Source organism: Pongo abelii, chromosome 15, assembly GCF_028885655.2.
Source record: "Pongo abelii isolate AG06213 chromosome 15, NHGRI_mPonAbe1-v2.0_pri, whole genome shotgun sequence".
Taxonomy (NCBI): domain Eukaryota; kingdom Metazoa; phylum Chordata; class Mammalia; order Primates; family Hominidae; genus Pongo; species Pongo abelii.
In genome coordinates this window covers 943867-970045 of record NC_072000.2, presented here as the reverse complement: position 1 = coordinate 970045, position 26179 = coordinate 943867, and the positions used below count along the sequence as shown (strand labels likewise).

General features: G+C 42.7%; 3 long non-coding RNA genes across 6 annotated transcripts in view; 1 reads left to right on the top strand and 2 right to left on the bottom strand.

Annotated features, from left to right (window-relative positions):
- Positions 1–3475: 3475 nt before the first annotated feature.
- Positions 3476–5891, bottom strand: LOC134759995 (uncharacterized). Its single transcript, XR_010136904.1, has 2 exons — positions 5807–5891; positions 3476–4571 (listed from the first exon to the last, which is right to left on the bottom strand). It is a non-coding gene; the product is annotated as an uncharacterized LOC134759995 (long non-coding RNA).
- A 7606-nt stretch (positions 5892–13497) lies between these two features.
- Positions 13498–22625, top strand: LOC129053672 (uncharacterized). The gene is made up of 2 exons (XR_010136903.1): positions 13498–14686; positions 22008–22625. It is a non-coding gene; the product is annotated as an uncharacterized LOC129053672 (long non-coding RNA).
- The window catches only part of LOC134759994 (uncharacterized), a 38193-nt gene continuing 32246 nt past the window's right edge, over positions 20233–26179 (bottom strand). For all 4 annotated transcript variants that reach the window (XR_010136897.1, XR_010136901.1, XR_010136898.1 and 1 more), the window contains one exon: positions 20233–24427. This is a non-coding gene — a long non-coding RNA (uncharacterized LOC134759994). The remainder of the gene's footprint in view (positions 24428–26179) is intronic.

Genomic DNA, 26179 nt, shown 5'->3' with positions numbered 1-26179 from the left:
ATGCTCCCTGTGGGCAGGGTTCAGGCAGGAGCCTCTAATCTCCTAGGTGTTAAGTTCAGTGATATGTTACAATGCTCCCTGTGGGCAGCACCAAGGCAAGAGAATAGAGCGACATCACCTACGTTCTAGGTCCAATGATATGTCCCAATTTTATTTGTGAGCTGGGCTTAAACAGAAGAGTCTAATCACTCAGGTGCTGGACAAATGTGTATGTTTGTCACAAAGACACCTGCAGGAAGGTCCAGATATGGGATTAATCCCGCACATATTCTAGTTTTAGGCATGAGAGTGAACACCTTCTGTATGTTTGATCTAAGTACAGAAGTCACCATCTCAATAGTGGGCTAAATTTGTGCAAGGCAGCCCCATTTTCTCTTGCAGAGTTTGTCTCCTAATTGAAATCGCAGCTTCCCAGGTGTGCTGACTCATGATCTGAGAGTCATCAACACACCTGTGACTCTCAGCTATGAAAGTCAATTTTTCAACTTGTGAAACTGCCTTTGGGTGTGGGATTCAGAGCCTCAAAAGTGAAATATGATTATGTGAAAGAACGACAATCTTTAATGTTGCCTGGGTGTGCATCCCAATGTCATTACATTACTGTGTGCTGAGCCCTATTAGGACTTTCTGTGTTGCACCTGAGGGTTTTATATGGTATGCATGACAGTCTCAATTCTTTCTGAGATTTTCATGCTGGTGTGGACCCATGATCAAACCTGTGGCCTTAAGACTACTTATGAGTCAACATCTTTACAATTGGCGGGGTCCAGATAAGAGAACCATCAACTTTCTATGCTCTGGGTTAATAACGAAGTTCCCATTCCAACCCTGGACAGATGATTACATATGAGAGTCGCAATTCCAACTATAAACTGCATTCATGTGTGAAATTCAGGACCTCACCAGTGGGTTCTGTTTATATGTGAGAGTGAAAATCATAATGGTCAGGAGGGTGCAGGGTGCGTATATGAGAAACAAATTTCACCTGTGTGCTGGGCCCTGTGATGAGACTCTGTACCACCTGAGGGCTTTCTGTAATATGTGAGAGAGTGGATGATCTTAGCGAGGAGACACAGGGTTTTTTTTCATTTCCCTAAGTGTGTCTAGGAGAAGCAGTGTCTCTCCTATTGGCTGGTTTGACATATGAAAGTCATCATTGCACCTGTGTGTTGTGTTCCAAGATATATGTCACAATTACACCTGCATATAGAAAGAGAGCAGGAGAGTAAAATCAGTTGGACGCTGGGCCAAGGATATGTCGCTTCCCTGATAACAGGGACCAGGCAACAGTCGCATTACCTGAATGCTCAGGTATGGGTATGTTGCAATCCACTCCTCAAATTAGGACCCAAGTAGCAGAGTCACATCACCTGCGTGCTGGATCTAGCAATATGTCACAATCCTCTCTGTGGTCAGGATGCAGGCAGAGGAGTCACATCTTCTTGGCGATGAATGCAGAAATATGTCACAAGTTTCACTGTGTGTAGGGTAGAGGAATAAACCTTTTATTCCCTAAGTGTTGGGCCCAGTGATATGTCGCAATACCCAAAATATGCAAACCCAGGCAAAAGAGAACAGTCACATCACCTTGGTGGTAGGGTCAGTGATATGTCACAATCCCCTCTTTTGGAAGGGCCCAGATAAGAGTGGAGAGTCACATCACCTAGGCAATGAATAGAAATGTATGTCATAATACTCCTGTTGGCAAGACCTACACAGAAGAGTCACATCACCTATGTGTTCAACCCAGATATATGTTACCCTACACCATGTATGCAGGGCCCAGGCAAGAGAAAAGGCCACATCACCTCGGTTCTGGGCCCAGCAATATATCACAATTTCCCCTAAGAGGAGGTAACAGACAGGAGAGTCACATCACCTAGGTCAGAGGAGCAGAGCTATATGGTAATGCCCTGGGTGTGTGGGCCCAAAAATAGTGGAGAGTTACATCGCCTGAAGACTATACCCAGCTATCAGTCACAATGACCACTGTGGGCAGCACCCAAGCATGAGAAGAAAGTACCATCATGTAGGTGCTGTGCCAGGCTGTATTTCACAATCTCCACTATGGATAGGTTTCAGGGAGAAAAGGAGCATTACATCATCTAGTTGATGAGTCTAGAGATATGTCAAAATGACCCCTCTGGAGAGACCAAGATGCAGAATCACATGATCTGTGTGCTGGGCCTAGCAATAAGTCACTCTCCCTTCTGTAAACATGGCAAAGGCAGAAGACGAGGGTCACATCTTTAAGGTGATGAACGCGGAAATATTTCACAAGCTCCCTGTAGGCAAGACCCAGGGAAGAGATTCCCTTCCCTCGGTTGCTGAGACCAGGAATATATCACAATGTGGGGCTCAAGCAAAAAACAAAAGAAACATCACCTATTTTCTGGGCTCAGAATTATGTCACACTCTCTCCTGTGGGCAAAGGCTTTGTTAAAAAAGAAGAGTCTTGTCACACACTTGATGGTCTCAGAGATATGTCCCAATGCCATATGTTACAAATTGCTGTAGGCAGGGTTCAGGCAGGAGACTCACTTTGGTGTTGGGCCCAATAATGTGTCACAGTGCTTTCTGCTTGCATGGCAAAGTCAACAGAGTAAAGTCATCTAGGAGTTGAACCCAACACTGTATCACAATCTCCTTCCAAACAAAACCTAAAACACAAAAGAAGAGTAACATGAGCTAGGTGCTGGGCACAGTGATATGGCACAATCCCTTCTTTAAGCAGGGACTAGGCAGGAGAAGAAAATCACACCACATGGGTGATGGGCACATAGATATTTCACAATGTCCCCTTAGGCAAAGCTCAGGAAGGAGAGGTAGATCATCTAGGTTTCGGAGGCAACAATATGTCAAAATGGCCATTGTGGACAGGGCACCGGCAGAAGAGTCACATAACCTGGATGTGGGACCCAGCAATACATCACAACGCCCCGGTGAGTAGCACTAATGCAGGACAGAAAACTTACATTACCTAAGTGTAAGGCCAAGTGATATGTCCCAATGTCCCCTGTGGGCAGCACCAAGGCAGGAGAGAAGAGTCACAACACCTAAATGCTGGCTTCTGCAGAATCCCATCTGTGAGCTGGACACAGGAAACAGAGTTAAAACACTCGAGAGCTGGGCAGAGATGTATGTCACAATCCCCCCTGCAGAAAGCGACAGGGATGAGATGAACAACTGCACACATGTCCAGATTCCAGGTATGAGAATTTGTATGTTGGGCCTAAGTACACCAGTCCCAATCTCAACAGTGAACTGGATTCATAAATGAGTCTTCTCTGGCTGAGAAGAATTTCTCCCCTTAGGAGAGTTACCGTCTCACAGACGTAATGAATTTTGTTTTGAGAGTCGCCCACCTACCTGTGGACAAGATGCATATATGAGAGTCGATTGTCTCTTTCTTTCTCTCTTTCTTCTTTCTTTCTTTTTTTCTTTCTTCTTTCTTTCTCTTTCCTTTCCTTCCTTCTCTTTCTTTCTTTCTTTCTTTTCTTTCTTTCCCTTTCTTTCTTCTTTCTTTCTCTTTCATTTCCTTTCTTTCTCTTTCTTTCTTTCTTTCTTTCTTTCTTTCTTTCTTTCTTTCTTTCTTTCTTTCTTTCTTTCTTTCTTTCTTTCTTCTTTCTTTCTTTCTTTCTGTCTTTCTTTCTTTCTTTCTTTCTTTCTTCCTTTCATTTATTTTGGTCCCTTGAGATGGAGTCTCACTCTATCGACAGGCTGGAGTCCAGTGGGGCGATCTCGCCTCTCGGCAACCTCTGCCTTCTGAGCTCAAGCGACTCTCCTGCCTCAGCTTCCCGAGTAGCTGTGATTACAGGTACATGCCACCACGCTCAGCTAATTTTTGTATTTTTGGTAGAGATGGGGTGGCCAGGCGTAGTGTCCCATGGCTGTAATCCCAGCACTTTGGGGGGTCGAGGTGGGTGGATCACCTGAGGTCAGGAGTTTGAGACCAGCCTAATCAATATGGTGAAACCCCGTCTCCACTAAAAATACAAAAATGAGCTGGGCATGGTGGCATGAGCCTGTAGTCCCTGCTACTCGGGAAGCTGAGACAAGAGAATTGTTTGAACCTGGGAGAAGGAGGTTGCAGTAAGCCTAGATGGTGCCACTGCACTCCAGTCTGGGTGACAGAGGAAGACTCTGTCTCAAAATAATAATAATAATAATCATCATCATCATCATAAATAGTAGAGAGATGCGGTTTCACCATGTTGGCCAGGATCGTCTTGATCTCGTGATCTCGTGATCTGCCCCCCTCGGCCTCCCAAAGTGCTGCGATTACAAGTGTGAGCCACTGCACCCCGCCATTGCGCTCATTTTTGAGGATGGTAACTTTTATTGTCACCAGAGTGTGCATGAGTGTTAGAATCTCACCTGTTTGCTGGGCCCTGTTAGGACACTATGTACCTCCTTTGGGTCTTGTACTGTATGCTTTAAGCATAATCCACTCTGAGGTCTTCATGCTGATAGAAACTATGATCATATCTGTGGTCATAAGCCCAGGTATGAGAGTCAACATCTCTCCAGCTGGCTGGATCCAGATAAAAGGATCTTTACTTGGCTGTAAACTGAGTTCAGAAATAAGTCACTATCCCAACTGTGACTGGATGTTCACATATGATAGTTACAATTCCAACTGTGGACTGCATTCAGGTATGAGATTTAGGACCCCCGCAATCACCTCTATTCCTGTGTAAGAATGACAATTCTGATGATTGCTGGGTGTGCACACAGAGAACACAATCTCACCCGTGTTCTGGGCCCTGTGATGACACTGGACCATCTGAATGCTTTACATGATATGCGAGAGTGCTTATTTTCTCTGACCTTCATAGTAAGAGAAGACCCATAATTTTGCAAGTTTTGTTAAGCCTGGCTATGAGAGAAAGTTTCTCTCCTACTGGTTGGTTTAAGGTATGAATGTCATCATCACCCTATGTGCTAGGCCAAAATATATGTGACAACTTCACATTTGGGTAGTCAGCAAGCAGGAGAGTCTCATCACCTGGGTCTGTGTCAGGGATACGTCACAGTCTCCCTTGAGGACAGGGACAAGGTAAGAGAGTCACATCCCTAGGTGTTCTACCAGGGATATATTCTTGCTCCCTCCTGAAAGCATGACACATGCAGCAGAGTCACCTCACCTGGCCTCTGGGCCCAGTGATATGTCACAATTTTCCCTGTGAACTAAGCATAGGCAGGAGGAACACATCACCTCTTTGCTGGGCCCAGAAATATGCTACAATTTTTCTTGTGAGCAGGCCTCAGGCAGAAATGTAGGGGATCACATTTTCTAGGTGATAAATGCAGAGCTATGTCACAAGGCCCCCAGTAGTCAGGGCCTTGGCGGAAGCTTCCTATTTTCTAGGCCATTGGCCCAGTGATACATCACAATAGTTAAATTATGCGGGGCCCAAGGCAAAGAGGAGAGTTGCATCACCTAACAGATGAACAAAAAGACACGTTATAATATCCATGTGGAAATGGCCCATGCAGGTGCGTCACATTACGTAGGCGTTGGACTCAGTAATATGTCACAATACACAATATATGCAGGGCGCAGCCAAGAGGGAAGAGTCAAATCGCTCAGGTGCTGGGCCCGGTGATACATTGTAATCTCTCTTTGGTCAGAGCCCTAGCAGTAGAAGAAACTCACATCACCTCGGTGCTAAGGTCAGCCATATGTCACAATACCCCTGAGAAATGAGCCCAGGCAAACAGTCACTACATTTAGGTGAGAGGCCCATAGATATTTTGCAATGTCTCCTGTGGGTAGCGCTCAGTAAAATGACAGTCACATTACCTAGAGTCTGTCCCCAGCGATTTGTAAGAATCCCAGCTGTGAACAGGCAGCAGTCAGGAGAAGGGAGTCCCATCACCTGGGTGACCAGTGCAGAGATATGTCACAATGCCCCCTGTAGGCAAAGCCTAGACAAGAGTTACATCACCTGGGTGTTGGACCCAGCAATATGTCACATTGTCTCGTGTGGGCAAAGCACAGGACAGAGTCACATAACAAAGTGCCAGGACCAGTGAAAGATAAAGATATCCACTATGGGCAGTGCCAAGACAGGAGAATAGAAGCATATTAATTAGCTGCTGGATTCAGGGATAGATCACAATCTCATCTGTGGGCTACACCCAGGCAAAAATGTGAAATCACTCAGGTGCTGCCTAGAGGTGTACGTCAGAATCACACCTGCAAGAAGGTCCATGGATGAGATTAACAATCCCACATAAGTGCCGAGTCTGGGTATGAGAGTGAATGCCTCCTGTATGTTGCGTCTATGTGCATAAGTCACTATCTCAATGGAGGAATGGATTTTTTCCATGAGAGCCTTAATCCCTTTTGAAAACTGAGTTATCTTAGTGGAGTCACAACCTCACAAGTGTTTTGGATCTTGGTCAGTGAGTCACAAACCCACTTGTGGACAATATCCACTTATGAGAGCTAATTTTCCAACTTTTGACTCCCTCTGGGTGTGAGTTTCAGAACCTCAATTATGGTCCATGTTCGTGTGGGAGAATGACAATTTTGACTGATGGCTGGGCTCAGGCAGGAGCCTTTCATCCTGCAGGTGTTGAGACAAAGGATATGCCACAACTCCTAAAATATGCTGGGTGCAGGCGAAAGAGGAGACTCATATTAGCTGGTTGCTAGGTCCCGTTATATGTTACCACCTCCCTTTTTGGCAGGCCTAAGGAAAAAGAGGAGAGTCAGAGCTAAAGAAATGTCATAATGTCCCTGTTAGTAGGACCTATGCATGAGAGTTGCATCACCTAGTCATTGAACCCAGCCATATATTATAATACACAATGTATACAAGGCCTAGGAAAGAAAGGAGAGTAATATCACATAGGTACTGGGTCCAGCAATATCTCATAATACCTCCTGATGGGAGGCTCCAGGCAACAGGGTAACATTACCTAAGTAAAGTGCCCAGAGAGATGTTTCAATGCCCCTGGTGGGTAGGATTTTGAAAAAGGAGAAGTTACAGAACCTAGGGGCTAGGCCTAGCTATGTGTCACATTCATCTCCAAGACGGAGCCCAGACATGAGAGAAAAGTCACATGATGTAGGGCATGTAATATGTCACAATCCTTACTGTGAGCAGGCCCTGGGAAGAAATAGAGAGTCACATAGTCTAGATGATGGGACCAGAGGCATTTGACAATGACTCCTGTATGTAGGGACCAGACAGAAGAATCACTTAACCATGTGCTGTGCCCAGTTATAAGTCACTCTTTCTTCTGTGGGCATGACCGAGGCAGGGAGAAGTCACATCATCCCAGTTCTAGACCCACAGATATGTCACAATGTCTCTTATGGGCTACACTCAGGTAACAGAGGAGAGTCATATGAAATAGGTGATGGACCCAGAGGTATTTCACAATGCCTTCTGTGAACTCGATCCAGGCAGAAGATTCACATCAACATCAACTTGGTGCTAAGCCCAGCAATATGTCACAATCCCTCCTGTGTAAAGGGACCAGGCAGGAGAAGAGAATCACATTACCTGGCTGATGAGCACAGAGATATATCACAATGCCCCTGTAAGTCAGGGCCCAGGCAGGGGAGTTACATCGCCTGAGTAGTGGACCCAGCAATATAACACAGTGTCCCATATGGGCAGTCCACAAGCCGGAGAGTCACATAACCTGGGTGTGAGGCCAAGCTATATATAACCACGCTTCCTGTGGGCAGCGCCAAGGCAGAAGTGGAGACTCACATCACCTGGGTGCAAGGTCTAGCGATATGTCAAAATGCTCACTGTGGGCAGTGCCAAGGAAGGAGAACAGAGTTACATCCTCAATGTGCTGGATCCAGCAATATGTTAATATCCCATCTGTGAGCTGCGTCCATGCGAGACTTTCAAGTCTCTCAGGTGCTAAGCACTGGCAAATTTCACAATGAAAGTTGCAGAATGGTCCAGGAATTAGATTAACAATCCCACAACTGTCTCAGTTGCAGGCATGACATTCAACACCTCCTGTATGTTGGGTCTAAGCCCACGAATAACTATCTCGACACCAGACTGGATTTGTGCATGAGAGCCTCAATTCCTTTGCAGACTGACACGTGTTCCTGTGAGAGGATGACAATAGTTATTGTTGGCTGGGTGTGCATATGAGTGTCACAATCTCACCCGTGTGCTCGGCCCAGTTAGCACACTCTGTGTACTACCCAATGGCCCTATACAGTATGAATGAGAGTTGTAATCAACTTTGAGACCTTCCTAATGGTAGGGACCCATGATCGTACCTATAACATTAAGCTCAGGTATGAGAGTCAACATCATTACAATTAACTATGTCAGGATAGGAGAGTCCTCCCTTGCCTTTGAGCTGAGTTTAGAAATGAGCCACCATTTCAACTTTGGTTGAATGTTTATATATGAACACAGGCCTAACACCAAGGTGATGCGAGTCTTTGGCCTAGACACATCAAGCAGGAGGCAATGTGACATATCTCTGGGCCTATCAACTATTTGATGTGACCTTCCTTTTTTACCTGAGCTTTTCCCCATAAAAGAGATGTGACATATGTCTAGACCCAACACCTGGGTGATGTGAGTCTCCTTTATTGACTTAGCCCTGTGTATTTTGGGTATTCTGACCTACCCCTGGACCTAACATCTAGAAGATAAGAAGATCCAGCTTGGGCCCTTCCTAAAGAGTTTCTTGTGACAAATTTCTACATGAATCACCCTGGAGATTTGACTCTTCTCTCCTACCTGAGCTTTGCCTGTAAGAGAGATCGTTAAGTACCTCTGCAGCAAGCACCTAAATGCTATGACTCTTCTTTCTTGCCTGGGTCATGCCCACAGATGAAAGGGTGGCTTATCGCTCTGTCCAGCACACCGGTTATGTGATTATGCTGCCTGATCTTTTCTCACAGGAGCCATTGTGATATATCCCTGGGCCCAGAAACTATTTAATACGACTCTCCTCAATGACCTTAACTTTGTGCATGGGATAAATTGTGATATATCTCTGGATCCAGCACCTAGGTGACTCTCCTTTTCTGCATGGGCTATGCTTACTAGAAGGAGGCTGACTTATTGCTGTGTTGCCAGCTGATGTGATACCTCTGTTCTTGTTTTCTTAGTTTTTAAGAATTTAAACAAGAGACACAAATAAAAAAAGTACAGCAAAATTTATTGGAAAAGAAAATATTTGAAAGTTAAATGCAGAATACAGTACACCCTGAGAGAGATATTCCAGGGCGGGCTGCTCTTAAGAGTGAGACAGCGTGGATTGTCACTGGAGAAACACTCTTATGGGAGTTTTACATTATTAATAAGGAGAAGGGAAGACGAGCTGCTAGAAAACATGTTCTGAGTGGTATTCTCGGTGCACATGCGCAGTAACTGTACATGCTTTTTCATATGTTTCATGTCTCATTAGCATCTTAGATCTCCACCCAGGAATGTATTTCTGTTTGTTTGTTTGTTTGAGACAGAGTCTCGCCGTGTTGCCCAAGCTGGGGTACAATGGTGTGATCTCTGCTCAAAGGAACCTCCACCTCCTGAGTTCAAGCCATACTCGTGCCTTGGCCTCCTGAGTATCTGGGATTACAGGCATGCACCACCATACCTTGCTAATTTTTGTATTTTTAGTTGAGACAGCGTTTCACTATGTTGGCCAGTCTAGTCTCGAGCTTCTGGTTTCAAGTGATCCATCTTCCTCAGCCTCCCAAAGTGCTGAGAGTAGAGGTATGAGCCACTGTGCCTGGCTAGGGGGTGTATTTTTTGCCATTAAAATAAGCAAAAGTTGTTTGAGGACAGGTAAAATCAAAATGCCCATGCTCTCTAGAACAGAAAGTCCTTAATGAAGATAGCTTTGCTCGAATAAGCCCAGTTCCAACGTGAATGCTAAGGCTTATTGTGTTGGCTGTACAGTCACCAAGGTTTCTGTATCCCGAGATCATGGTCATTTTCTGGACTATCTATTCTGCCTCAATTTCCCCCTGAGAGATTTTAGGGCAATAATCATATGGAGGTTGAGTGGTTAGGCCACTTTTTCTGGAGCTTTTTTCTGCTTAGTGGGTGTTACTTCTGCCTAGCCTGGGCCTTAAAGTTTCTTCCTGTGTGATCTAACCATGTGTAAACCATGTCGTTCATGGAGTCAGTGGGCAAGATGTTGGCAGCCAAAGTTTGAAAGCCATGCAAAACCATCATGCAAACATGGAGCTGCCGCAAGCAAGAGAGTAAGAAATCAGTTAACAGTTTAAACAAAATTGGAAGAAAAGTAGAAGCTGAAAGTATAACAATGACTGGTACTATTAAAGAGAGCAAGGCAGGCAATGGACATCGCTTTCATGTTCCCATGGAAGTTCCTAGAGATTCAATTTTGTCTGCCTGGGTGATGATATTATTAATATTTCCTTGGACTAAAGCAGGCTGATTGATCTCAAAAACAGCATTCTTCTTTTAGATATAAACATGTTCCTCTTTGCCCGGCTGGGAGAAGATCCCAGGCTCTTTTTTTTTTGTCAGACTACAGTGGCCATGGAGTCCAGACGTTGTTGAGTCTATTGAGGCCCTCTGCTGCTTGTTGAGGACCCATTGAGGTTTTCTGAGATAGTTTATACTGGATTCTCAAGGCTCCACCTTATGGTGACATTTGTGCTGCAAAAGTATTCTGCATTAAAATGGTGAAAGCAACAAACGTTTTAAGTCTTTTCTGTTTTTTGCCAGTATGCAAAAGTTTTGTGCAGCTAAGTTGGCAGCAGTCATTTGGTCCATTTATGGATGGTGAAGTTGAATGGTGGTCAAAGTTAGAGCCTGGAAGCCTTCGGTAAATGCACTGAAGTTGTCTGAGAGCCATCAGAGCTGCTGCTTACATTAGATTAGATGATTTATTGAGAAGAGAACGAGCATTCTGATGGTCCTCTCTCCATTTGGGACTTTCTGTAAGGAGACCAAATTATCTGGCCCTGCATGGTGTGAAGCTCCACTGTGAGTAACTACAGATGGGCTGGTCTATATTGTACCTGGCAAAGGCCGATAGAGGAGCATAAGGATGAGATGAAACAAGCTTAGATTCTACAGAAGACTCTGATAGTGTGGGGACGCTGGGGAGTCTAAAGGAGTTGTAGGCCTCTGAGGGCCCCTATCTGGAGCTGGTATTGCGCTGTGGGGTCTGGGGTCCCTTCCCCTTAAAACAGATGATCTTCTAATGGTTCTGAGGGGCTTTGTGGCTTACTAGGCTTTAGCCCACAGGTGCTGCATAGAGCTGGGTTTTGTTGTCAGGCCAGAAAGGCTTGAACATAGGATACTTCAGACCATTTTCCCTGATTTCCACAGAAAAGATCTGGCTGTGGGGGGGTGTTAAAGTTCACAGTCTCATTCTCCAGCCATGTTTTGTGAGCTAATCTGTATGCGGCTAAATAGTGTTACAAAAGAAGATAATTTTTTTTTTTTGCTTCATCTAGCCAAAAGCTGTTTCAATTTTATACATCCCAGGTGTGTTTCAATGTCAGTGGAGGAAGTGATTCCCACGGTGCCGAGAGAATCCTGCAACGACAGAACATGTACTAAAGTCCAGGAGGCGACGGGCATCACCATGGGCCAAGTGGAACCACCAAGGTGTCCAGTGCATCCTCTCGAAACCCCATTAAATGAAGGTCTAGGAGGTCATAGGCATTTGCTACACACCTTCTTATCTCTCACCAGCGCTGGACATCTCCAGCCCTGCAGACATGACCCCCACTGCTGGCTGGGGGGCAGATGTCTGGCTGACAAGCCTTTCCCTAATTCACTGGTTTGCCATTTATGATGCCCAATTATAACACCTGCAGTGTTCAGATTCAAAACCTATGACTGGGCATCCACATGACTGTGCATCTTTTGTTCAGCAAAGAAAGCCCATTGAAGAACAATTTCAAGGAGCTAGGAAATGCATAAAGCCTGAAGGGACAGGGTTTCCCCAGAACTTTAGTGAAACAGAGCTGGAACAACCAGCGATAGTTAACCAGGCAGTCTGGAAGTGCCATAGTATTCACCGCAAGTAAAGGGAAAGTGAAATTAATGAAGTGGACAAACATGTCTCCGGGCCATGACACCAGAAATGTTGATGGTTGACGTAATACCTTGGTTCTTATTTTCTTAGTTTAAAAGAATTTAAACAAGAAAAACACAGCAAAAGAAGTACAGCATAGAGTAATTTATTACACACACAAAAAAGAAGAGAATACTTTGAAAATTAAGTGCAGAATAGACGGTACATTCTGAGAAAGAGATTCCAAGGCAGCCTGCTCATAAGAGCGAGAGAGCATTAATTGTTACTGGAGAAACCCTCCTTCTGGGAGTTTTACATGATTATTCATAAGAAGGTGGAAAGAAGTGTTATAGTAGGCATGTTTTGAGCGGTCTTCTGGGTGCATATGTGCAGTAGCTGTACATATTTGTGCATACGTTGCATGTCTCATTAGCGTCTTAAGTCTCCACCCAGGAACGTGTTTTTATTATTAAAATGAGCAAAAGTTCAGTTTGAGGATAGATAAAATAAAAATGCACATGCTCTCTAGAAGTAAAAGTCCCTACAGAAGATAGCGGGTTTCAAACGACCCCAAGTGCTCCACATATTAAATGTCTCTCCAACAAAGCTGGAACTCTATCTGTTCCTGGCGGATCAGGTCCCATTTTTGTTTCTGAGACACTGGCAAGTCAGGCGTGACTTCAGATGAGACCGATGATTTCATGTGTAAAATGCCTAAATAGTCAGCAGCTTCAGGTTGCATTTTGGAGCTTGTCCACTTAAATGGGTTGATGAAAATGGCTCACAATACTCACGCCTCGGAAATGGCGTTTTCTCCTTTGCTCTTAGCAGATTTTGTGCCACCCAATAATTTACCTTCCTGATGCCTCTACTTTCACATTCGTGAAAAAGGCGCCATTGAGAGTGACATTTCCAGGAAGCCACAGACCTTGTCACCCCTGCAGACTTCTGAAGCTGTCCATAAGCAGGCCACGTGGAAGATTTCTCTCAAAAGCTGTTGAACATGAGCTCTGGCTAGAGAAAAAAGAGAGCTGTGGCACAATGGACAGTGTCTCAGACATCAGGACAGTTTCCAAAGAAGTTTAGGAAAGAAGGCAGCGCCCTGGGCTGCAGAAGGCGCAATGCTCTGGAAAGAACCCTGGATACAGCTGAAAGAGGAACCTGAGAAGTATAAGGCCAATCGGTTGAGGACAACCCTCCCGATTTGGGCAAAGGTAAGGTGCCTACGTAGGGTAATACCCTCCGCAATGCTCAGCGCAGACCTGTCCTCCAGGTCCACCTCTGTACTCATTCTCCTTGGCAAAGAGTCGGCATAGCATAAGAACTCAGCAGTGCTTTGGACACTGGGAAGTCCACAGAGCTCTGCTCCTCCCTCCAGGCCTACGCACCCTAGTTCCTGGTACATGCTAGGATTATAGTTCTGAAGCCTACCGACAAACTGGCTGAGAGCAGTTAACAGACTACAGCTCCCAGCATATTAAGTGGGACGTGACTTCTTCCAGGACTGTGCCTCGCCCCGGAGACGGGCGCATGCTGGGATTGTAGTCCCGTAGCCCTTTGGCCAAATGGCTGGGAGTGTTTATGAGCATATATCTCCCAGCAAGCCTAGGGAGAAGCACACAGCCTCGCCTCTTTCTCCACTGACGGGACCTGTCCCTGACCCCAGTGCATACTGGGATGGTAGTCCTGCAGCCCTGTGACGAAAGTTCTGGGAGTCTTTATGAAACTACATCTCCCAGCAAGCAGAAGGAGGCGTCCACAGCCTAGCCTTTTCCTCCAGTAATGCGCACTGTCCCTGAGCCGGTTGCATCCTGGGATTGTAGTCCTGCAGCTCCGTGATGAAAGTTCTGGGAGTGTTGATGAGACTGCATCTCCCACCAAGCCCAGCGAGACACGCACAACCCTGCCTCTTCCTCCAGTGATGAGCACTTTCCCTGAGCCCGGTCCATGCTAGGATTGTAGCGCTGCAGCCCTGCGACCAAAGGGCTGGGAGTGTTTATGAGACTGCATCTCCCAGCAAGAACACCGAGGCATGCAGAGCCTCGCCCCTTCCTCCACTGATTAGCGCATTCTCCCTGAGCCTGATGCATGATGGGATTGTAGTGCTGCAGCCCAGTGACCAAAGGGCTGGGAATGTTTATGAGAATACATCTCCCAAAAAGCATAGCGAGAACAGCACAGGTTCACCTCGCCCTACAGTGACGCGCGCTGTCCCTGAGCAGGGTGCGTGCTGGAATTGTAGTCCTGAAGCCCTGTGACCAAAGGGCTGGGAGGAATAATGAGAAACATCTCCCAGAAAGCCCAGCAAGGCGCTCACACCCCTTTCTCTTCCTCCAGTGAGGCGGAGTGCCCGGCGCCCCGTGCATGCTGAAATTGTAGTCCTACAGCGATGTGATGAAAGGGCTGGGAGTGTTTATGGGACTACCTCTCCCAGCAAGCCCAGCGAGGCGCGCACAGACCTGCCTCTTCCTCCAGTGACTAGTGCACTCTTCCTGAGCCAGAGGTATGCTGAAATTGTAGTGCTGCAGCCCTGTGACTAAAGGACTGGAGTAGTTATGAGACTGCATCTCCCAGCAAGCGCAGCGAGGCACGCACAGCTCCTCGTCTTCCACCAGTGACACACACTGTCCTTGAACACGCTGCATGCTGGGATTGTAGTCCTGCAGCCCTGTGACAAAAGGTATGACAGTCTTATAAAACAACATCTCCCAGCAAACGCAGTGAGGCGCGCACAAACTTCTCCTCGTTTTCCAGTGATGCAGGCTGTCCGTGAGCCAGTGCATGCTGGGATTGTAGTCTTATAGCACCGTAACCAAAGGTCAGGGAGAGGTCATGAGACTCTATCTCCCAGGAAGCCCAGCAAGGCGCACACTGCCCTGCCTCTTTCTCCTTAGACTAGTGCACTGTCACTGAGTTGGGTGCATGCTAGGATTGTAGTCCTGCAGCTCTATGATCAAATGGATGGGAGTGTTTATGAGAATACGTCTCCCAGTATGCCCAGGAGGTGCATACAGCCCTGCCTTTTCCTCCGGTGACTAGCGCACTGTCCCTGAGCTGAGTGCATGTTGGGATTGAAGTCCTGGATCTCTGTGACCAAAGGGCTGGGAGCGTTAATGAGACTACATATCCCAAAAAAGTACAGCGAGAAGCGCAAAGCCCTCCCTCTTCCTCCAGTGACATGCGCTGTCCCTGAGCCCAGTGCATGCTGGGGCTGGAAGTGTAATCCTTCAGCCCTGTGATGAAAGGGCTGGGAGGGTTTATGAGAATACAACTCCCAGCAAGCCCGGCGAGTAGCACACAACCCCGCCTCTTCCTCCAGTGACGCACAAATTCCCTGAGCCCAATGCTGGCTGGAATTGTAGTCTTCTGCCTCTTCCTCCACTGACAGGCACGGTCTCTTAGCCAGGTGCATGCTGGGACTGGAGTCCTGCAGTCCTGTGACCAAAGGGTTGGGCATGTATATGAGAATACATATCCACCAAGCCCAGCGAGGCGTGCGTAATCCCGCCTTATCCTCCAGTTAAGCGCACTATCCTTGATCTTGGTGCATACTGGGATTGTAGTGCGGCTGCCCTGTAATGAGAAGTCTGGGTGTCTTTTTCCAATTTATCACCCTATAATAGTTCACAGTACACTTTTTTAAACATTTTATTTCTTCGAATTAGTACTAATGTCCCACTTTCATTTCTTATTTTAGTATGTAAATATGCTATTAATTTTTTTGCGTGTGTAGCTGAAAGTTTACCAATTGTTAATTTTTTGAAGAACTGAGAATGAAATTTTGGTTTTTTGGAATTCTGTTGTTTGTATAACCTGTATTGCGTTTATCTCTGCTAAAATCTTCAATATTTTCTTCTTTCTCTTTGCTTTGCATCTAATTTGGTCTTATTTGTCTAATTTACTAGGTAATAAAGTGATTATTCATTTGAAATCTTTGTTCTTTTTAAATGTATTTTAGCTGCAAACTTTTCATCTTAGCACTGTTTTTGCTGTTTCCCATAACTTTTGATGTTTTGTTTACTTTTCTCTTCCTCTGTAAGTATGTTCCTACTTCTTCTGTGATTTCTTCCTTTACTTATTGGTTGTTTAAGGTTATGTTGTTTATACAGTTTTGTAAACTTTCTAGCGTTTCTTCTGTTATGGATTTAATTTGAGATCTACTATACAGCCCATCCTGGAGAATTCCCCATGTGCATTTGAGAAGAGTGTGTACTCTCTTTTGTTGGATGGAGTATAATGTATATATTTGTTAGATCAATTTGGTTCATTGAGTTAGTCAAGTCCTCTATGTCCTAATTTATCATCTATCTCATTTTTCTATTCATTACTCAGAGTGGAGTATTAACATCTTCAACTATTGTTTTAGAACTGCCTATTTGTCCTTTTAATTGTGTTAACTTATGCTTTCTATATCTAAATGTTTTATTATTAGGTGTGGGTTTAAACTATTTCTATCCTCCTGCCAAATGAACATTCTACGACTATATGATGTCTTATTGTCTCTTGTAACTTTTTAAGTCTATTTTGTCTGCTATTAATATAGTCATCCCTAGTCTCTTTTTCATACTATTGGTATAAAATAATTATTTTCTTCCTTTCTTTATAACCCTCAATTCCTGTGGAAAGCTAACAGCTGCATTACTTAATTTAAAAAGCAGAGAAATCTTAAATCAATAGCTTAATGTTTGTAAAAGCATTTAAATGGAAATGAACTACACAGTCCACCAGGAACAAAGGATATGAGTTGGGTTTTAGAATAATCATGCCAAAAAGCTCTAGGAGGAAAAGCTGCTGGGAATTAGGACGGTGTTAATGGTCTTCGGGATCAAGAAGGAAATGGGGGAAATGGGGATGCTCAGGGTCAGGAACATGCTTAGGAAAAGACCCAGAAAACCCTAAGCTCTCACCTCTGTATTTTAAACTCTGCACAATTAGAAAGTAGAGGGGCAAGGAGAGTTGTAACTTTATGCTGATTGGTAAAGCCATCTCCAACACACATACATAGACCCCAGATGAAAAAATCAGGTATTTATTTTTAGTGAGGGTTAAAAAAATCTGGAGTCTTACTATCCAATTAAGGTTTAGTGAAAATATTCAGGGAGATTTGCGTTGATCAATTCATCCTGAGGTCAAGAAAATCTTGATTTTGACATTTGGAGCCTCCAGTAAAGGACTAGCCTCCACCTAGATGTGTTCTTTGGGCTTTTGGACTCAGTGACACACTACCGGTTACACTGATTTGAAAGTCAGCTAAGAGCTTGCTGCAGAACTCCTGCCAAACTCAGTTTCACCCATAGAGGGCTAGAGCATCCCCAGCTGGTAGAAATTTTGTGCCTCCTTCAATCCTCTGAAGCAAAGCTGCTGTTTCTGTGGGGCCCCCAATTTACTGAGAATTTCCTATATGACTGGTCCTGATTCATAGATGAGTCAGGGAAGGTGAAACCTCATGATGTTCACTGGGCTGCTGTGGCTGTTTAAGCTGTGCTGGCCATACAGAACCTGAAATGAGTGGTTGCTCCTCTCAAAGGTCAGAACTCAGGCTTTGGAGTAATTGCACATATTATATCTGTTTGGTTGTCTACAATGGAAACTGTAGACTGTCTGAATGTCTTTTGGGCTGCAAACCGGAAACAATCTCAGATGCTGATCTAACTGGGTCACTCATCTAGAAGTCCATGGTAAGTGTTTGTTTTCTAAAGAGTGACCACAATCAAGCTGCAGATTGAGCCTAAATCTGTGTCTAACGCAGAGTCTAATACTGCAAGCCAGACTTGGGGTTGCTGGTGAAAGTTGACCTATTTGTCTCATGGTTGAACAATTCCTAGACCATACCTAACAGAATAACCAGAAGTGGACTTTTGGCCCACTTCTTGAGATATCAGTCACCAATGTTGACATCTTCAGCATAATAGTCATCTGACTCCAGCCATACCATGTGTCCCTTGAAGCTAATCTGTGCCATCATTTAGGCTTTTGAGACCAATTGAGCTCTGACTTCGTGGCATTTTTCACCACATGTACTAAAACAAGCCAATTCTATGAAGTTCCCTCCTTTTCCACACATGTTGGTTAGATAATTTGTTGATTAGGTATGGTTTATTATCTCTTCCTGATTGCCTCCAAGATAAGGATGAAATGGTTGGGGGATCTAGGAATCTATTTCACAAACTTGGAATTTCATGCTAATAATTCCTGGGTGAAATGTCTTTCTTTCCCATAACTGCAATTCTAGGCCAGCCCTGCTTGTGTACCCTCTGAGTTGCATCCCAGCCTAGTAGCAGTTATAGGACTCCAACTTAGTTCTGGTTAAGTTTTATGTAAATTTTCTTGTCTCTATTTTACCTGGCTCTACTAGATAAAATGTCTAGAAAAAAGTAGAGGGCGACTAGAATAAAGGTGAGATTATAGGTACCGGAATGAGACACACTGATTCTGTGGAGGTAGAGGGAGAAAAACAACCTGGAACCTGGGGAATGAACAACTCAGACCTCGGAAGCTATGGGAAATGGTGGGATATTAACAAATTTTTTTCTTTCTGAATAACCCCTGGTGCAGCCCACAAAAGAGTCTGGAAATACTATTAGTTAGATCAGACGGTAAGGCAGAGGCTGTGGATTCAGCTCCTTTTCATCCCCACATTACCCTTAAGAATCCTTTGAGACTATTCTATCTCTCTGTGATGTAGGCATGGAACTCTAGTGGGCAGTGTGCACTCTCGGTGCCAATGGTTCAACGCCACAGTTTTTCAGATGATGGACAACCATTGCTTTTTCCTGAAGAGACTTAGTACCCTGTGGCTGAGCTTAAGCTGGACTCTAGACAGCATTGATTGCATTTTCTTCTTCCTCTATGAACTGGGATTTCTCCTTCTGTTTTTCTACCACCTAGAGCTGAATCTGCATTTGTCAATATTTAGGTAAATCAGAGACATAAATCAGGTAAGGAACCCTGGACACAGCTTCTTCCATAGCTGGACTCTTGCCTATTTCCCTTCGCACTTTATGAGATCAATTATATTGGCACAGGGAGATACACTTAGATAGTTCTCTCAGGAGCAATTAGAGAAGGATACTTCTAGAGAAGCTGGTAGGACAGGGCAGGAGGGCCAATGAGGATCAAAGCTTATGTACAAATTTTTGAGCCTAGTTGTGTGTGGCCAACGAATCCAGGAAAGAGCCCAGATCCCTGGAAGTGATTGTTAAGAGAGGATCCATTAGATTAGAACGCTAGGGTGGGTGTTCATCCGTCACCTTCTGAGTCGGATTTTCAGGGTTAAGACTGTGGTAGGGCTGCAGAGAAATGCTTGCCTGGGAAAGCCTCTGATCAAGTGCAACATAGGTGGCTCCGGCACAGGGAGAAGTCCTCTATTTGAGGAACATTATACTTGTGTGGATGTGTCTGTGCTTTTCCTCAGCAGAGCCCCACTGACTGAATGATTGTTTGAAAATTACGAGTAAAGAGCCCTATATTACTTTGAATTTAGTAAATATTGGAACAGAAACAAACATTTTTATCTACTTTCAAATTGAATAACAGCATGAGCAACTTCCAGGGAAATGTCACAGGAGGAAACTCCGGGGCCTTGCTCATCCCCGGAAAACTTGAACATCGTGATGCAACCTATAGGGTTAACCTTATCAACACTTAGTTTTTTGCCAAATAGATTTATCTTTATAAAAAAATATTTTCATTGGACCTTTATTTTGATATATGCCATGAAGAATAAATCATTTATTTCCTTTGTGATAAGAACATCACATTTTTACACCTCATGTATAAATGATGCCATCCCCCATGTAGTTTTTATTGCTATGGCCTGAATGTTTATGTCCCCTTCCAAATTCATATGTGGATAATTTTAGGCATGAGGCCTTTGCGGAAGTGGTGAAGCCAAGAGTTCTTCATCTTCATGAATGGAATCAGTGCTCTTTCAAAGGAGGTTGAAGGGAATGCCGTTGTCCCGTGTGCAAGATGGTACCATCTATGGGGAACAAGGCTCTCACCATATACTAAATTTGCTGCTGCCTTGATCTTGCACTTTCCAGCCTCTATAACTGGGAAAAATACATTTCTGTTGTTTATCCTGTATCCTGTCTAAGGTATTTTGTTATAGCAGCCAGGAAGCACTGTGATACTTTCTTAGGCACTTTGGTCTATTTCTGAATTTTTAGTTTCAGTGACCTATGAGTTTTTTAATCAATCAAGGTTTTTCACACTGCTTGCCAGTCTTGTTTTTTTTTTTTTTTTTTAGAGTTTTCTTGTTTATTCTTATTTGTGTTTTTATCTATATAATATTTTATAGTAATGTGTACTTGCAATATTTAATGTTATAAATATAGGAAAAAAATTGAATTTATAAATAACTTTAAGGACAATTGATGTTGATAATATTGAGTTTTTCTGCCTAAGAATATGATACAAACTGTCTATTTGCTTATGTCTACATTCACATATTTCATAAACTTTCTATGTTTATTCTCATATTCTGTACATATTTTTGTAATATTTATTCCTAGTTTATTTTATTCTGCTAAAAAGTAATTTGAGACACAATGAAATTGTAAAGTGTTTATTTGAGTAAGAGCAATTGAAAAATTATAAAATATCAGACAGAAAGATATTCAGTGATTCATTGACAGTGTAAGAAGCAAGTATATATTGGAAAAATGTAGAAACAAAGAAATCATTTGATTGGTGGTAGCACAACTTTTTTTATTGTTTTTTGTTTGTCTGTTTACCTTGTTGAACAGTTTCTATTTATATAAGGTCGTTGGCTGCACCGGATTGGTTGACCTTCATTTCTGTTTTTTGAATAGGCAGCTACAAGAAATAATTTAAGTTTTGCTTATATTTGCAAATCAAGGAAGGTTGAGATCATTTATGAGACCTAACTAATTTTGTCTGCTCAGAGATTATTGAGACATGATCTCCATTTTAATTTTCTTTAACAAATTTTTCGTACTTTTACTTTCTATTCAAACTGTAACTTATAAATTATTATTGTTGTACATATGTAGGCCCATGTTGTGTATGCTTTGAAGACCTGTCCTCCGTTCAAACTCATTTGTATTATGTTATTATTAAATTTGCCCCGTTTATTGGAATTATAAACTGCAATCCCCCAACTACAAGAGGTATGAGCTCTGAGGAGATAAGAATAAAGATGAATCAGAAGTGAAAACAGTTCTCCAACCCGCACATGCAGTAAAAAACAAATTTCACATGGATAAAATGAGTAATTATCTAAAATTTAAAATATCCTGTAAACATTAATGTTTATCTCATTACTATGTAATATGGAAATTACAAGACAAAAAAATCCAAAGACTTATTGTTTAAATATAAATGAAGCTTTTTATATGATGAAACAGTCCATAATTTAAATGTAAAAAGCCAATAGGAAATATATGAAATAAAATAAAATTATATGTAAAAGTGACAATGCCTATATTAGATTTAATACTATCTTACAATAAAATAAGTTGAAACCTACAAAATGGAAGAAAGTTTAAAATTAGGGAGATATTATCAGCCAGGTGAAGAGTAAATACATATGTCAGTAAGCATTTAATGTATTTTGTCTTAGATTTTATATGAAATAATAAAAAGTAAGCAAACCAATAGCATGGTAATTTCACCCTGATTGATTCAAAATGAAAAAATATTAATAATTCTCCATTAGAAGTTGGATTTATGGATTGGCCTCATGCTGCATTCAAGGCAGTTTGGCCAGGACCCAACACTCATTGCCAAGAGTCAGCAGGCTAAAAGTTTGCTTTTAAGATGTTTCCCGGCCTGCGACCAAGACACTTTGTCCTTACTACTTCTTCAACTCTGACATAGGTTTTGCTGATATAAATGCAAACCCAGCTCTATACCTACCAAGCATCTACGTGGCTAGAGCTGCAAATGGAGCATTTAGGCACTAGGCAAGAGGTCTTCCTAGGTTTCCAAACAGACTTTCTAGAATTTCCGAAAAATACTGACATTGTCTTTTTCAGACCCCATCTCCAAAAGAGAATCAGAGAGGCGGTCTGGAAGCCATTTAGAATCTCCAGCCCCCAACCTAGTAGCAATGGACTTGGATACAAAGAGGCAACCTACTGACCTCAAAGACATCTGCCCAGATTCTGGGCATTGAATTCTTGCCTCCCTAAGAAAGATCTCATCTGAGTCACATCAAAGCCCACACTCTTCTTCAACGTTCACCTTCCAGACACGTTCCAAAACAGCGCCTCAGAATTGTCTTGAGATGAAACAAAAGGTGATGAAACTCCAGGTTTGGAATACCTGCCTCATTCCTCACTCCTGAAAAGTCTACACCTGCTGGTTAGAACTCTCACACCTTAGGAGCCCAGCCTCTCAGAGTGCATCCTCTAATAGGACCTCCTGGCCTTTTCCTCCTTGGAGGAGAGTGCCCAAGAATACGGAATACATGGCCTCCACTCTCACCTGACTTGATTGACTAATGAACTGATGTCTGAGGAGGAAAAATATGTAGGGAACAGCCTGGGTCTTGTGAATCCCTGTTCCCCAGCTATGATGTCTGTGCAAATGGAGGGAGAATCCCCACGTATTACTGGGTGGTAGACAGACACTGCCTAATAAAATTAAGTAAATGTAAGGTGACTTGAAGTGGAATTTATCATATGTCATATACAAAATTTTAGTTGGTGAACTTTAAAAACAGTCACAATTTGTAAGGCATTAAAATATAATTTTAATAGGAAGCTATGAAAATTATCTGCACTTGGTATGTAAATGATTGAGTTAGGGGTAACTATCTGAAGGTATTGAGGTTGAGGATATCTGCTACTTAATTTCATAAGACATTTACTTGCAAATGGTTGTCATTTTTGCTCTCACTATATGAAAATTTTTTCTTGCAAAGAGCATTTCTATGAAAGAAAAACTAGAAATTTTGTCAATTTTGGTTATTAAAATGATAAAACTGGTTTGTTATTCTTAACCAAATGTTCTTACAGATAGCACATACTACCCATGGTTTGATTGTTTTTTGTGTTTTTTTTTCACCTTAGGTCAATTGCCTTTCATTTTATTCATCAAACTGTATTTACTGTAGACAGACATTGCAGTGGTCATGTGCGCCCTATGGATTTGTACTCTGTTAGAAATATGAATTCTCAGGCCGAGTATATCGGCTCATGCCTGTAATCCCAGCACTTTGGGAAGCCGAAGGGGGTGGATCACCTGAGGTGAGGAGTTCAAGCCTAGCCTGGCCAACATGGTGAAACCCCATCTCTCTACTATTTACAGTTCACATTGTGCCTTGCAATGAATATATATTTTATCCAAAAAGCCTAAAAAATAATGAAATTGGAGTGGGAATGGCTGGAAGTATAGGTGAAACAAAAATGACACATGACTAGTAGCTGTTAAAGCTTGGTGACTGGTCTGTTATACTTTTTTTGTATTGCGTATACATTTTTAATGATGTGTAATAAAACACTTGTACAAAATGACAAAGTTTATCTGCACTTAGCTCTTAAGATCTTGGTTACCTTTGGAAAGGAGAAAGTGTCAAGGGCATGAACAAATCTGATTCTTAGATACACAAGTGTATTTATTTTGTAATAATTCATCAAGCATTCCATAAATGTTTTGTTCCTATATTGCTGTATGCATGTTATATACCAATAAAAATTTAAATAGTACATATTTTCATAACAATCCTAAATTAATATTTTAGAATAATAGTAATGTTTTGTTTTGTTTTAAAGTGGGGCATGTTCACTCAGGACATCATCAGGTGTATATTAATATTCCAAGTTATTTATTTATGTTTTAAATTTTGGATGAGTCCCTTAGGTCTTTTAATTTTCACCTCAATACAGTAAGTAGCATGGTTTTAATTTTTTGGAATGCAGCTTTGTTTTCAGAAAGGTTCTCCCCGAAGAATGATGCTCACCCAGGCCAGGGTACACAGCACAGTGACCCGTGCACAGGATGCACTGAATACACAGGGCACTGGGTGAATCAGGAACAGGATGAGAAGCAAGCCTGGGTCTGCAAAATATACATTGTAGGAAAAGCAAGTAAAATTGGAAGGTCACAATTCAGCAGCAAACGTTTTTACATTCATTTGAGAAATCATTTCTAAGAAAAGCTGCTGGTTAAAGCCACGATTTTTTGGCTTGCCTACATATTGTAATCACCTGCACAGCTTTAAACCGTATTTTTTTCAGACCCAACTCCAAGGATTCTGATTTAATTGATCGGTTACAACTTCGATTTTAGGGATTTTTAAAGTTTTCCTCCCCGCAGGTGATTCTCTTGTGGCAGGAGTAAGAAGCGCTGGATAGGGGTGAGGGATGATTTAGCTGTGAGAGATATCCATGTACACTTCAGGATTTGCCCCATCGCATATCTGGAGTTCGGGGTCTTAGAAAACATTCTTGCCCTGTTAAAAATTAAAGGATGGCTTCAATATATAGTTAGCTGTTTGGCTACATTGCCGTAAAAGAAAATGCCTTTCCAGAGATCATTTTTTTGAGACATGGTTTTGCTCTGTCAGCCAGGCTGGAGTGCAGTGGTGTGATCACGGCTCATTTCAGCCTTGACCTCCCAGGCTCAAGTGATCCTCCCCCTCCAGCTTTCTGAGTAGCTGGGAGTGAAGGCATGCGCCACCAGGCCTGGCTAATTTTTCAATTTTTTTTTTTTTTTTGTAGAGATGGCTTTCTCTATACTGCCTGGGCTGGTCTCAACCCCCTGGCCTCAAGTGATCCTCCTACATCAGTCTCCCTAACAGTTTGACCTACAGGCACAGGCAAGCATGCCGCTGTATTTACTAAAATGTAGCTACTAGAATATTTAAAATTCACATGTCCCTCACATATTATTTCTTAGAGAATTGCCTCCTATTTGAAATCTTAGGCTGCCTGCTCTAAAGCCTGGATGTGCCAGGAAAGTAAAAAAATTGAAATTTTAAAATAATTGTCATTATATTTCTTCCACATATGATTAACACATATATATTATTCATAAATAAAAATAATCTTACTCACCAATGTAAATGCAACTATTTTACAGGCAGGGCTAGTGTCCAGTGCATGGTGGAAGCCCTGCCATAAAAGGATCCAGGAAAAACCTATAATTCTTGCTTTATTCAACCCAGTGTCAAATCACATATGTCACCCATGGCCTAAGGGGGTGGGGTGGGGAATTGAACTATATCCGATCATTGGTGCTGGAGTGGAAAGTATCTAATCAGGTGCATAGTTAGAGAAGAATGGGCAGCTTTTGGATCTAGGGAGGCCTTGGCCTGTCTCTCCACTCAGAGCTCAGGACACTAGAGCCACCTCATCATAATCACCTTTTTTTAGTTGTTTTAACACTCCAAAAGAGAACTAGTCTTCTCATGCATTTTCCAAAAGTGTGGCAAGTAGATCCTCAAATCTACCACTCTGTTGCCCCAGCCTAACTCTGGCTTGCAGTCAGATTTTAAATTTCCAGTTCTTTCCTGACACTTACCAACACTAACTAACTTTGTGTAACTCACAACATTATCAACTCTTCTTTATAGTACATTTTAGACACACTATTTTAAATCTTCATTTTTTCAAAAAGCAGTCTTAAAAAATATTTTTCATTTGTAAATATTTTACAGGAGATGAAAGCAGATAACAATCCCCTGACACTTCACAGTAAAAAAAAAAAAAAAAGAAAACATTTGTGCCCCTGTCTTTAATATTCCCTTGACACAGACACCCCATCAGAATGTCTTTGGGTTGAGGTTTCATTTTGGAAACTTCACAGGGCAATACATCCTCAGCTATCTTGTGTTATTTTCTTGGTTTTGAGTTTTGAAACTGTTTGAGGATTCCCCAAGATGCCAACAGTGGCCATGACTCTTGAGGTGTCTAGTAAATAGCATCCCTTGTGTCATCTCCTCTCAGGGAACAGCCCAAGGTATGGGAATGCAGTCTCTCTGTGGAGAGGTTGGATGCACTGTACCTGGAAGGAATCTCCAGGTATACCCTTGCGCTAAAAGCAAACCCCTTAGGACATTAATATTTTCTTATCCCAACGCTTAGTGTCCATTCCTTAGAGACACATTTCAGTCCAGGCAACTGGATGCTGATACTGAGGAAAAAATATTCTTAGATTGGTGAAGGGAGAGAAAATATTTCAAAAGACAAAGAAACCCAACCCA